Raw genomic sequence first — 15,048 nt, 5'->3', positions numbered from 1 at the left:
CGACTTAGCACCAACATCTCTGTTGGTCGTCCAACTTTTGACACGGCGCTTGTTACCAACCTGTACAACACACAAAGGAATAAGGTGACATTCCTTTAAATTAGTAGCGATTAGATCTTTATCAACACTGCATAATCAGCATAAAATTCGGTACTAAATACTGAAAGGAAATAAATCACATTTCAAAGACTCATCCATCAAATGAAATTAATTGAAGACTAGTGAGAGGTTCCACCCCCTCGCTACTCGCATGACCTCGATGAGTGGCTATCTTCAGCATCTTTGGCCATACAAGATACTGCTTGACCAAGATCTTGAAATCATGAAATTATTGGAATGTCTTACAAAGTGTGAATGCGGCAACGCAATATCTACATGGGGGTGTGACAAGCGTGAACAGGTGCTGAGGTGTCAAAAGGACACCTCGGGAGTTTCTCCAGATAAAGTTCAGAATATAACTGGGAGACATTCAAGCTTGCCTTATCTCGTAACTAGATAGTTGTTAAGTAATGCAAATGCTTGGTGTGTTAAAGAGATGAATTACATACGTAGAAACAGTGTCCAGAGAGGTTTTTCAAAACCACATCTCGCAAATGTCCAAACATTCTTTCCACGCCTTCTGACTCATCTGTCTGCAATTCCATGTACGGTATAATAAATTTATTTCAACAGACTCCCAAAGAGGTGAGGAAATACTTGTTGGCACATGTCCAAACTGTGTTTGACCTAAGCTCCACCCAGTGAACTTGTAAGTGCCTAGTAATCACCTTCCTTCACTTCCTCAAAACTGCACCCTCCTACAAAGCCTGTCTGGAGGCTAAACTTGTGGATTGGAGCGCACTGAATATTCTAAGCTAGCATTCTTTAGAGCAAAGACTCACCAACCCTTGACATAAACTAGGGAAAGGCTAATTATGCAGTCATATCTCTATGTACGAGTGTCCCAACATACGAAAAATTTGAAATACGAAATTGACATACGAGCTCGGCTCTGAAGTGCATTAAGCTCGTCAATGTATGACTGTAGTTTAAATCGGGCCTGGTACAGTTAGGTCTGGTACAGTTAGGTCTAGTACAGTTAGGTCTGGTACAGTTAGGTCTGGTACAGTTAGGTCTGGTAGTGTTAGGTCTAGTACAGCTAGGTCTAGTACAGTTAGGTCTGGTACAGTTAGGTCTGGTACAGTACCTTTAATTATGACAAGTTGAAATTCTGGCCGCAATCAGGCCATCACGACTTGAAAATTTCAAATCAGTTCAACAGAAACAACGACATATGAAAAGAATGCGGATTATTTTTGGTCAGTTTAAAAGGAGAGCCGAGCACAAGATTTCTGTACTGCGCATTTTCTTACATCGTATGACTACTGAATCCGCGATTCAAGGCCATTACTAAAGAAGTACTCAGGTGCTTTTTCTCTCTACACATGTAGGCAGCTGGGACATGAAGGGAGCGCATCTGTCAGGGGTTTGGGACATGAAGGGAGCGCATCTGTCAGGGGTTGGGACATGGGACATGAATGGAGCACATCTTTCAGGGATTGGGGACATGAACGGAGTGCATCTGTCAAGGGTTGTTGACATGGGACATGAATGGAGCGCATCTGTCAGGGGTTGGGACATGGGACATGAATGGAGCGCATCTTTCAGGGGTTGGGGACATGAACGGAGCGCATCTGTTAAGGGTTGTTGACATGGGACATGAATGGAGCGCATCTTTCAGGGGTTGGGGACATGAACGGAGCGCATCTGTCAAGAGTTGGGGACATGGGACATGAAGGGAGCGCATCTGTCTGGGGTTTGGGACATGAATGGAACGCATATTTCAGGGGTTGGGGACATAAACGGAGCACATCTGTCAAGGGTTGGAGGACATGGGACATGAATGGCGCGCATGTCAGGGGTTAGGGACATGAATGGAGCGCATCTGTCAGGGGTTAGGGACATGGGACATGAATGGAGCACTTCTGTGAAAGGTTGGGGACATGGGACATGAAAGGAGCGCAATCTTCAGGGGTTAGAGACATGGATGGAGCGCATCTGTCTGGAGTTAGGGACATGAATGGAGCGCATCCTTCAGGGGTTGGGGACATGAAATAAGTAATTGGTAAAGCGTGTGAGTCTTTATAAACTTTGAGTTATCTCCTACACATATTACGATGAGATAAATGATCGAAACGGTAACTTGTTTGAGTGATTATAGAAGAAATTGAAAATAAAATCCACTAATATGTTGTACTTGTCAAACGAGCAGTTGTAAGCAGTTGGCCATAAGAGCTTGGGCACATTGAAAAGTTAATATTGAATAAGAACTCGGGCTATACTTTTCACAATAGCTCTGTAGAGGCAGGTGAAAATCTAGAGTCAACTGACCTCTGTTACTCAATTCTCTTATCTCATATAATATCGTTGTCTATTCCACGACTCCAACATACTACTACATCTACCATCGTATGTTTCGGTTTAAAACCTGTTACTACAACCTTCAATTCACTATCCAGAGACCTTCACAATACTTTTAGATTACCAACTTTTAAAACACTTTTGTTCAACTCATTCAATAATTTCTGTTTTCTGTCTTTTCATTTTTTTAAAAAGTAATGACAAGTTTTTCAATAAGTATTAGTTTTTAACAGCATCTTCTATGCCCACAGTCAATGGAAACTATATTATATAAACAGCGATTATCGAGTGAATTTAGATTGGATCGTTTCAAACTTCCCTCACAACGCCCTGTTCATTAAAAAATATTTAACTTCAATGCTTTCCAACTATAATTTCTGATCATTTTGGAATTCATTTTGTATTATTTACTTCGACAAAAAACATTAAAAATTTTACAGTGTCACATTAGCTTCACATATGTATTTGTTTACTTTCAGCAAACGGCTAGAAGACCAACCACCTTTGTCTTTTGTACAGTTGTAGAATTATTCAAACAAATATTACGCAAGATAAGTTTGAAATTGTTTCTCCCAAAGAAGAGACAACACTAATATACAAATAGGTGCACAGATATCCCTAAATGGTATTATTTTTCAGAGTCAGCTCAGCAAGCTAAGTAAGTGAGATGAGAGGAAACGACAATAAGGGGAGGCGTTAACCAAGATTGACGGGTCAGGAAAAAATACCCACAATGTTATGAGGGCAAGAGAGGTCACAAAGGAGTCAAGCGAATTCCCCGACAGATAGACCTGCCACAGATTATCCTGGAAAGGCATTAGATATACCACAGCCATGTTCCCATTTGTTCACTGTATGAACAGCAGGGAGATGATTAACTTCAAAGAATTTTAGGAAAAATACATAAAATTCTAATTGAGAAATGTGAATACAACATAAAATGGTAAGTAAATGTTTACCAGCAATTAATTATACGCCTACCCACTCAACGATTATAGCCAATGTTGAGGTCATCAGTGACTCCTACCAACTACTCATATAACCAGACAGCAGTACTGCAGCTTCTCGTTACAACACTCCAATACAGAACTTGTCTTACAGGAGCAATATTTAGATAATATATTGGATGAATATTAGTTTCACTTTATCACACTAGTAACTGCTAGTTTCACTTTGCCTGATTTTAACTGGAGCAGAATGACTTTCACCTCACCACAGGTTGCTGACAGTTGAAATCTTACTTTATCTCCTAACTGCCAAAGGTATTACTAGGATTACAGAACAAAGTACAGCAGCTTCACCTTGACATGGTAGACTGATGCGTTTTCACTTTAACCTTGCCGCCTAACTAATACAGGTTCATGACTAGGTATTACAGTCTTGCATTTACTTGGCAGCAAAACCACAGAATCCCTGAGTTGTAACAAAAAAAGAAACTGTAGCCTGTTACACACGGCTATTACTAGTAGGCCTACCGTAAATGCTCCTACAACGTGCATAACCCGTTCCGGGAACTTTTACAGTAAAATGCATGTAATGAGCATAATCCGTTTCAAAATCGTCCCAAACTCAGATCGGAAAAAACTGAACCTAAATTTTTAATTCAAGTAACTGTAGTATTATTTGTTTGTATCAAAAATGTCTCTATTTTTTCTTATCACTTTCGTATAGTTTAAGGTTCGTGATTACGGTAATTTCACGTTAAACTAAGTGGAGTGCACACCTTTAATGAATGTTGAAATCAAGTTTTTCAATTTCCTACCCTAATTTTCAATATTCTGTATGTCAAGTGAAATTCACATAAACGGCGGTTTAAATTATAGGAGCATTAGGGAGTTATATTACATTTACTGTAATATAACTCCCTAAAGCAACAGAACTATCAACCCTTATTGAATGAAGCACAAGCTAAAAACAATGCTATTCCTTCCAGTACAACATTGTGAAAGGGTGAAAGGGTAACGGTTCTCTCAGGAAATGAGATGTAGGTATGACGACAGGTTCTTTCAAGCACTCTGCATCACGACGATGAGTCCTAAAGAATGGGTGAGCAATGGGTTTGTTATGAAACACAAGCTGCTTTCATGCCATCAATCTACTGGCAAGGAATTGCAACAAAAAGAATGACCCATCACTGAGACATCAAAGTAGCTTTCTTTTTGACAACTATCGCTTTCCCATCAACTAATGGAGAAGGAATAGACCACTTTGTATAATTCCTACATAACGAAATAGCTCAGTGTGAAGTGATAAGAACGTGTTTTGCAATTTATTCCGAGAAAGATCAAAAACATAGCCAAGATATTTATGAATGCTGATGTGAGCGCCAATAAAGCCAAAGTGAAATATTGCGAGAGACATCTTGTCTCAACTGGAGACCTCTTGTCATCAGGTTTTTCACAATGTTGTTATGCGCTGTTAAATTCTCAGACAGGCATTACCTTTATTAGTATGATGAGAAATAGAGAGCATTCATTTATATCGAGGTCTACTGAACAAGAACATCGCACCACTAAAGCTACACTGACATATGCTAGCCGATAACAACGCAGATTTTTCTAAAATCTTTTATTACCTAACAACTTTCACACAATCATCATTGTCGGTTAGCTAAAAACGTGCAAAAAACTTGACCAAACTACAAAATCAACATGTCAGTTCTCCTGTGAGCTATTAATTATGAGTGATAATATAGAGACAGTTAGCTATAGTACATATGCTGTTGCGCCTTCCACATGTTCATTTGAAGTGGTTACAAAACAACAAGTAACAACAAGTTCTTGTACAACTAAATAAACCCAAAAACTAGACGAATGTATATTAAATTTCATTGTATCTAGTTGCGTTTGGCTAAGTGGTAGAAGTTGTACACTCTGATAAGTAATGTATGAAAGTAGACAACTCCAAATCATATTTAATCCTTTCAGCTTTAAAAATTGTGCGGACTATTGTTAGGATGATGGTTTATTCCTCTATATAAATTTATCTTAAAACTCAACTCACGAGTTATTTATAATCTGTTATTATTAAATAAAACTTAAAATAATAATTATAATAAATAACATATTTAGTTAAATCGAGATTGTGAGTATCGAAAGTAGCAAGCAGATGTTAGAGGAATTTCCTATGTTGCAGCAAGTATCCTTATAAGAATACATTATATTTTCTGCAACTCACTTTCCTCAAAAGCTCAAGCGATATTTCACATAATTTTGTATGAAATCAACCAAAACAATCATCTTATATAAAGCTATGTAAAAAATAAATCTAAAAAATTCAGCATAAAAACTAAATTAATAAAATAAGGACTAAAAAGAGGATTTTATTATTACATAGCTGAAAGATAGATGAATAGAATGTAGGCTTGGCAATACCTACCGTATATTCCCTATATATATATACCTTATATACATGTATATATATACATACTTACATACCCTATATACATGTATATAGGGTTATATACATGTACCTGCTCCAACCCTATTTCGCATATAAACCGATACTAGAAAATCAGTGGTGGAATCAGGCAATTTATAAGTGCTCACATATAAACTGACCCTATAAATCGTAACACATATAGGGTACTAGTACATAGAGTACAGCAATTTAGCATATAGTACAGCAAGGGTACTAGTATACATAATAGAGATACCCCTGTAAAATACAAGACTGCAAGTGTTCTAGTATATATAATAAAGGTATCCCTCCAAATCATTTTATCTCCGAAGTGCGACCAGAAAAAAGTAATATTGTTAGGGCTAACTACAGAACTCTAGTTGTTCAAATTGAATTTGAAAACTTGTACCTACATGACACTTTACAATATATGGAATTTCTTACTTAGTGCAACGCAAAAACTTTACATAAACTCTACATCTGGTGGAATTTATGTCCTATTGCACAGGGTTATAATGACACAAGCTGTACAAGCACGCTGAATCACACAAACATGTTCCATGCAAAACCTGTTTCAGAAAAATGACGTCGCGTGTGCAGCAAATGTTATCTCGAAATGCGTAAATCTTGCTCATGTCTTGCCTCTTTTAAATATTAAAACTAAATCTGGCCTTGACTGCGAACATACATTCAGTAACTCTCAAACAAAGAAATGCGCACTAAGGGCAAGAGGACGAATGCTCAGCATGTTCACTAACTCACAAGATACATTAGTAGATACTCTTAAGATACACTAGTAGACACTAGAAAGATACAGTAGTAGACACTAGTAAGATACACTAGTAGACACTAGTAAGATACACTAGTAGACACTAGAAAGATACAGTAGTAGACACTAGTAAGATACACTAGTAGACACTAGTAAGATACACTAGTAGACACTAGTAAGATACACTAGTAGACACTAGTAAGATACACTATTATTCCATTTATTATAAACTTAAATTCATCACACACATTCAAAGCCACGACTACAAAAAGTCTAATGAATGCATTAAGGAAATGATCTCCCTGGGAAATTTATTGCTTTCACTACAAGGAGTTACTTCTTCATGGGTGTATATGAAGGAGACAACTCCTACATCGATATAAATCAAAACTATTTGTTTAAATGTAACTGTTGGCTGACTATTGTAATGGAAAACAAGCGGACAAGTTTTATTAAACCGTTGTTTTAGCTAGCATGTAGTGTTCTTTAAAGAAAACTATCAAAGCATGGCACATTCTGGTACCCCTAACTAGCTCTGGCCTTTTTTCACAGCCAGCTATTTTTAGATATAATGCATCGATCTTAAAGGTCAACATGCAACAAAATTCACATTACAGTTCTTTGATATGAAAAGATTCACCATGTCTTACTCTGTTGTGTTGTAGGTGCAAAATATGTGGAAATGTGATTACAAGCTCTTAAAAGCTCAAAAACGAACAGTTAATCGCAGCCACACGAGACCGCCGTAGTTTGGATTCTCTTTCCAAAACGGCTCAAATGTGATGTAGCTGCGAGAGATGGTTTCTGTTTACACTTTCATGCAACCTTATTCGTCGAAATATTTTCACAAATATACTTCACGCATTCAATAAAACCATGTCTATTGTTCTTACGCGTCTATTTTATCGGCATCGTAATGCTGCCACTTTAAGCACTGATATCTCAAAACCTACCATAAAAATCTGTTTAATTTTTTAATCTTAGTTTGAACAATTGCATAATATCCTCTGATAAACATGATGAGCCTGTTGGTCTCATGTGATGGTCGAAAAATGCTGTAGAAATTGTTCGCGCCATATGGCGGGAATTGTAAGTCACATGATCAGATAATGTTAGTTTCAGTTCAAGTGTGATCTATCGCAAATGGCAGACACGCTTTCTCGTATTAAAATTGTTAATGTTGTCTTTCGAGAAAAATATGTAAGTATTTTTTCGCAATATGAAGCGATAATTATCATCATTAAAATCATATATATATAATAATATTCGTTCTATCACTTTCTAGCTATAACCATTACTATTAGCTAGCTTGGCCCGTAAGAGCTGGCTAGTGGCGGTGCTTACTTGCTGGGAGGTTTGATTCTGTTGAGGATCTTTTTCAGATACAGCGTCAGGCTCGAAACGCCAGGGTCTTAACTCTTCAGAATTTGACATTTTTTATGATCGCAAGTCGTACACGTACTCCGAATTGCTGGACAGAATGGCGAACTGAAACTGTAAAGTAGCAAGCATTTATACTTGATACAGGGTCTTCGGTAAAACCCGAAGTGTTTGTCAAAAACTTGTGTTACGATAAGTTTTATATTGAGTCTTTTATTGGCCTTTCAATTCATGTGAGAACATCACACGACAAACACAATAACCAAATTTCATAGCTACGTCATCGAAATAAAGAGATTCCAATCTTTTCATTTTTGAGCTTTTAAGAGCTTGTAATCACATTTTCACATATTTTGCATCTACAACACAGCAAAGTAAGACATGGTGAATCTTTTGATACTAAATAACTGTAATGTCAATTTTATTGCAAGTCAACCTTTAACAAAACCTGATGAACAGGAGTGTGGTTAGACTCTATTGTGAAACAAAATCACATCTGTTGGACAGTTTCATAACTATCATTGTAAAGACAACTTTAAAAATTAACTGAACCCATAACTCCGTTCCAAACAACAAATTACAACTACTACTAACCTTTAGGCAGGAAGCATCTCCCAGATGTCTTTATGCTTTGCACTTGCTCTTGAGCTGTAACATTTCCAACAGAAATAACGATTAATTGAGCACTGTGAACTACTACAAACAAAGGTGCCGCGCAGCAGCATACCACTGTTGTCACCTTTGTGTATGCTGTAAATATAAGTCTTTGTCCCACGACCAAACACGAGCGAAGCGATTGTTTGGGAGCTTTATGATAAATGCATATGTGCACACAACTCACGAAAATTATTCATGAACACCGTCGCAAACCCTTGTACCAAAATCTCATCAACAAATTTAACCATTTTCCAATGGAGTCGTTTAAGTATAATAACGATACAAAACACATATAAACCTATTTAAATATGTTACCAAGTCTTGGAAATTTGTAGACAATATCCTAAAACTAACTTATCTGATCGGATTATACATAAATAGGCAGATTAATTTGGCCTAAAGTCGCCATTAAAACCATGACAAGCCTTTTTTAATTAAAATTAAGACCGGCCAACGAAACGCCGATAAGGCCGTGCCACAGAGAGTAGAACCATTAAATCGTGCGCATTTCACGAGAAAAACGTGCACATTTCACCAGTCTATGGCATTGTCCAATTGCCGAAAGTTTTTACTATCTTTCTGTTTTAATATCTTGAAAAATAATTAATTATAAGAATAAATATTCGATTTTAAAAAAATATTATAAGATTTAATTATGAGAACAATCATTCGAATTTATTTATTTGAAGGTTTCTGTAATAAACGTAGACCGATTTACAGGTAGGAAATTGTGGTACACAGTTTATCAGCCTAAGTTCTTTTGTCCAATTCCCGAAGGTTTCATTAAATTATTTAAAACGTTAGCCAAAATTCTTTACATCTCATGTACTAGCTAGGGCCGAACTACAATGCCCCTTTATGACGAGAACATTTTTTTATTTTGCTCCAGTTTGCAGAAAACTTACAGGCGCGTGAATGCTGATGCTCGCTTTCTGTTACAGTTCGCTATCAAAACCATTCAACACAACCAACTTTCAAACTGTGTATATTACACAGCAGCTTACCATTTTACTTCTAATATTGCATTTCAGAGATATAACAAACATATTTCATTATTGCTGCTGTTAAATTAAAAATGTCAATATTCCGTTTTCAGCGTGGTGGCCAATTTGGGTTCAGAGGTCATGTCATCAATTTCCCTCAGAACGTAAATGACTATGTTATAAATTGACCTCGCCAACTACAACAGATTGACAACGTCCTTCGTCGATGCATTGACCAACATGCCTTGCCAGCCAATCTCTTCGTCCTTCGCGTTCATCTTTAGCAATACCCTTTCTTTTTTCCATTATCACTTTGGTCATGGGCTGTATGACAGGGGGATGTCTAGTTCTAGCGATTCATAATGTTTGTCAATATTATCACTATTGTCAATCACCATTGTCAATCACTATTGTCAATCACTATTGTCAATAGACAGCTGAATATAAGATAACGGCAACAAAATAACCAAATCTAAACTAAAGTTACACTTTCTAGCATTTGAAAAATATGCAAGTATCTTTGTTGAGATGTTTTATTATTTGCATAAATGGTTGTTTTAACTGAGTATCAACTCATTCCTGCGCTCAAACTCATGCCTGTGCTCAACTCAACTCATTCCTGCGCTCAACTCATTCCTGTGCTCAACTCATTCCTGCGCTCAACTCAACTCATTCTTCCAGTACAACTCTTGAAGTATACAACTATAGTGACTATAGTGACCTTTAGTACATAGGTAAAGTTTTATTATAGTGTCATTAGTTTACATAGAATATAGCACTAGATTCGAAGCTTGCTGCCGTCATGGTAGACTCGAAGGTTTCATATTTGTATTAAGTTGAACTGACAAATGTAACTCCAAAAACAGCTTTTTCAAACAGCTTTTTAACTCGAACCCTTTTCTATTTGCCTTTGTTTAGTCCAACAGCTGCTCGCACTCGAGTATCACAACCCAGTGGAAGTAGACCACCTACCCTCTGTTCTAATATAACAACTACCCATGTTGCAGTAGAATACCTACACTCTGTCCCAGTATCACAATCAGCCCTGTTGAAGTGAAACAGGTACAATTCTGTCCAATCAAAACAACGCACCCGTGTAAGGCATGACAAACATAAGCAAATTCTGTAGCTTCCCCAAAGCGGAAGTATGTTAATCTACATGTACATAGTTATCAGAAAACTAGATGAGAATAAATAGATATCTTAAACCGCACACATTGGTTAGTAACTACAAATTTAGTTGGTATAAAGCTTTCAATTATGTAAAAACGAGCAACCAAATAGACTGTAAAAAATACACCCACTTCAACATTTAATCGTTAGGTTTTAGCAAATATGTAGTAAATTTCTTTGAATTTCAATTAATAATGACAAAAACAACTTTGATCGAATTGAATGACTATATCGGCATCCATTTTAACGTCGCAATGAGCTTTGCAGTTGTTTATCTCACTGAATGGTTGCGCAATTTTTGTTTTATGCGTTTATAGTTGGCCCTTGCTACCACAGGCCTATTTGTCTGACCAATAGCAGTCCAGCATAAGACCCACTGATCGGAAAAGTAATGATGTGACGCTACTCTCTTAGTTTCAAAATTTATGACACAACGTAAGTTTGATATGATTCTATCTTAATCTTATTGGAACGGAATATTAAGCAGATGAATTAGAGGCACAATTCAGTGTTTTATTTTGTGTAATATTTTGTCACCCCTTTTACATTACGCAATTACAGGAATTGTTTGATTTACTTTATTGATTACTATTTTGTTATTTACTGAATTGAATGTCAACTGAATTGAATGTCAACTGAATTGAATGTCAACTGAATTGAATGTCAACTGAATTGAATGTCAACTGAATTGAATGTCAACTGAATTGAATGTCAACTGGATTGAATGACCAATTTTATTGTCCAGGTTTTACGGTGTATTAGAATCAATAAATAGTAACTAGGAATTCTAAATACGATTTGCAAACATCCTCGTTCTAATCCGTAATCAAGTTTTGCAGCTTGTTTAAAATATCTGACTCGATATCTGAGGTAATTTCTTACATAAAACTTTCAGAAATTTTTGAAACAATGCAGTTTCATCCGTCAAAATAAAGACGTTGGTTGAACATAACATAATAACATAATAGATAAAAAAGATTAAAAGTAGAAGCTAGGTTTATACTTGACCTAGTCTAACAGAGCGAGCTAAGTCTCGTATTTTTATAACTGACTTGATGTCTAGCTAAAAATAGGCATTAAATTAGTGATAAAAATCTTTTCCAACAATTATAACTCGGTCAATTTAGTTTTAGCATGTAATTCAATTGTTACATGTGTGTTCGTTTTTATGCAGCCCTACTGATGATCTATCATAAGTGTTTGGTCAATAGAGCAAAATAAAAAAATTATAATCCAGTCAATCTTGTTAAATTGCTTGACCTATATTACATTTCAAGGTAGTTGCTACAGGACAATTATTTAATCGGGACAATTAGTTAATTGTTTCAGCGAGCGCATTGTATAATGAACACTATGTCGCAGACTATTTCCTGATGTAAACACAAATAAGTTTGTGATATAAGTGAACATTGATATCATAGACAATCACTGATGCATTGTGGGATTGCTGCCGATATACTGTGCTACAATGTGTACCAGCCTTCAAAGGAATATTTTCTCCAATATGTAGGAGCATTCATTTGAAGATAAGGTACATCTGTTTAGCTTACTACAAGCCGAGGCTGTGCACTTTTTTAAAGAATCAGTGCATAAACAATAACTCTATGATATTGGCTGGACATGTCTGAGACCAAAGGCAAAGGAACCTTGATGCCTGGAGAGACGCCCTCCTGCAGAGAGCAATTTAGGATTGGAAGTTATTCCTGTCACCAGGGTGGGCCTCTTTAGGGAACCAGAGCCCAAACTGTTGTTTGTACATGTAGGTCAGGCATTTTATACCATTAGGCCACAGCTGTCCAAACAAATAATTAATTCAACGCAAGAAGTAGGTCTCAGAACATCATATGTAGAGGTTTTGAGTCTGACATATTTAGCAGGTCGAGTGTTAACAATGAACATCTAATGCTAGGCATCTTATACATGGTATCATGGAGATTTTTATCATTGTTGCAAGTATGCTTAAATTCCTTGCACTACAACTCACTATGATTGGAGTACTATGGAAAACACATTACAACGACATGAATACGACCTAAGTTTCCAATATAAAACCTACAAATGGCAGTGGACCAGTTTACACTGGCTGCCATCTTTGGAGGGATTATAACGTTAGCTGTAACTATCACACTTATAACAGTTCTTATCAAATGTGCATGTGGTAAGTTACTTGTTAGGTAAGGTCAAGGCTTGATTTATTGCTTAAGGAGTGCACTTGAACATCATGTTATGGTTTCTATCAAGCATAGAGAGTCTCTGTTAGTGAGCGAATCCCTTAGATATTTTGCAGAATATGAAATAGGTCTAAGAATGCTGTGATGTAACAAAAATGAATTCATATACAGTGGAACCTCGGTTCTCAAACGCTTCGGTTCTCGACCAATTTTTTTTTCGACTAAAAAAATTGAGGCTCGTTTGTCTCAGATCTCACATTTGCATTCGATTTAAACGTTTAGGACAGCTCCGGAAACAGCATGGAAACATTTGTTAATAAACGGAAAAGCAAGTTACGCTTCATAAATTCTTTACAAAAAGGAAGGAACCATCTGGGACGACATCCCTCTACCGAAGAGATTTGCTAGGGAGACAACTCCTCCAGTTGAGTTAACCTAAATTGTCTTGGAGGAGGATTCTCTTTCAAAGATGTGAAGTTAACGTGCCATTGCTGTTTATATTTTCTCTTTCATACGATTTTTAATTTAACTGATCTGCAGTATTTTCCGCTGCTTCATTATCAATTTCTGCCATTTTTGGTATTGTATCTCAACCTAGAATGTTCTCGATGTTTTAAGAGCAAAACATACGGAATGTTTACTTTTTGTTTTCTGTTTTCATCATCATAAATAAAAAATATTATATTAAAATAAATACAACCTATATCTACTCGTTTTTATTTATAGTATGTAGTATACAAAACAGGTTATGATGTAAAATGTTAAAAAATACTTTAACAAAGTTGCCATCTCAGCTTGGAACGGATTAAAATTCCATACATTAATTATAATGGGAAGAATTGTTTTGGATCTCGCACAACTCGGTTTTTGAACAATCTTCTGGAACGGATTATGATCGAGAACCACCGTACTTGATTATTGGATTTAGTATTTTCATTGGTCACATCTACATGTATATTTAGATGTAGAATAGCACGAGGACTTTTATTTGACTTTACTACTTTAGTCAAACATGTACTTGCGATCACCTAAACTACAAAACTTTCAACATACGATGCAAAAATAAAGCTAATAAATATTGCTACACTACAAGTAATTTTTTATCAAAACATGCTAACATCGACAATCCTGTTTTATAACGGGAGACGACAAAGTCTGTTACAATTACTAATAAAATATAAAAATTTAAAAATAATAAGCAAGACAAATAAATGTAAACCTCCGATAGAGTAATGCCACATACCTCATTACATCCTCTCTAAACGCGAACCTCTGTGTTACCGAGTCTATACTTCAAATCACACGTCTGTAAAATAAGGTAACAGTATATACTCTTATCATTTTTATAATAGTCACAATTGATTGTAGATTTGTCTTACTCGGCCAGCCTTATGCGTAATGGGTTGTCAAGTTGGTGACAACTAGAAGTTGCTGACCAAGCAAGCCTTCATGTATGCTCAAATAGTGAGAAATTAGGGGATTAGACAAGTTTCATATTGTTATTGCAGCTTAAATGAGACTTTGAATGAGATTTTTGTAAGATTTCAAGAAGGTTAATAAAACCACCATTCAACTAATGGTAAGCTTTGTTAGAGGTAGAGTTATAGCCATAGTGATATTGTAGCGAAAATGCCACGAATCGAGATGACAGCAGGTTTTGCGGTGGTTTAAACTGAACTGATCGTATTCTGGTAGATATGACTGTTTATTTTACTGATAGCCAGAATAGACCGTGAAGTCTACAAAAGTACATGTCACAATAAAACTACAGTGTAAAGTATAATAACATAAAACAAACATTATATAATTGACATGAAAGTCACATTAAAACAAAAGCATTCAATTTAGTCAAATAAAATACATATAGGTATATAATAAAACTGACCTTTTGCCTCCGTAGGCCTGCTAGTCTCTCACTTATAATTTTGTCACTTATTGATAATAAAACTTTTTTGTGCTGGGTTACTTGCTGCCCACAGCACTAAAACTGCTACTGCGTGGCTAATCTGAAACTGGCGTATATATATGTAAAAGCAAATATGAGTCAGCACGTACAATGTCACCATTAGGGAAACCAGTGGAAGTCGTTCAGAAAAACCGTTTCCAGTGCGGCAGC

Source organism: Watersipora subatra, chromosome 2, assembly GCF_963576615.1.
Source record: "Watersipora subatra chromosome 2, tzWatSuba1.1, whole genome shotgun sequence".
Taxonomy (NCBI): domain Eukaryota; kingdom Metazoa; phylum Bryozoa; class Gymnolaemata; order Cheilostomatida; family Watersiporidae; genus Watersipora; species Watersipora subatra.
This window is presented reverse-complemented; position numbering follows the sequence as displayed.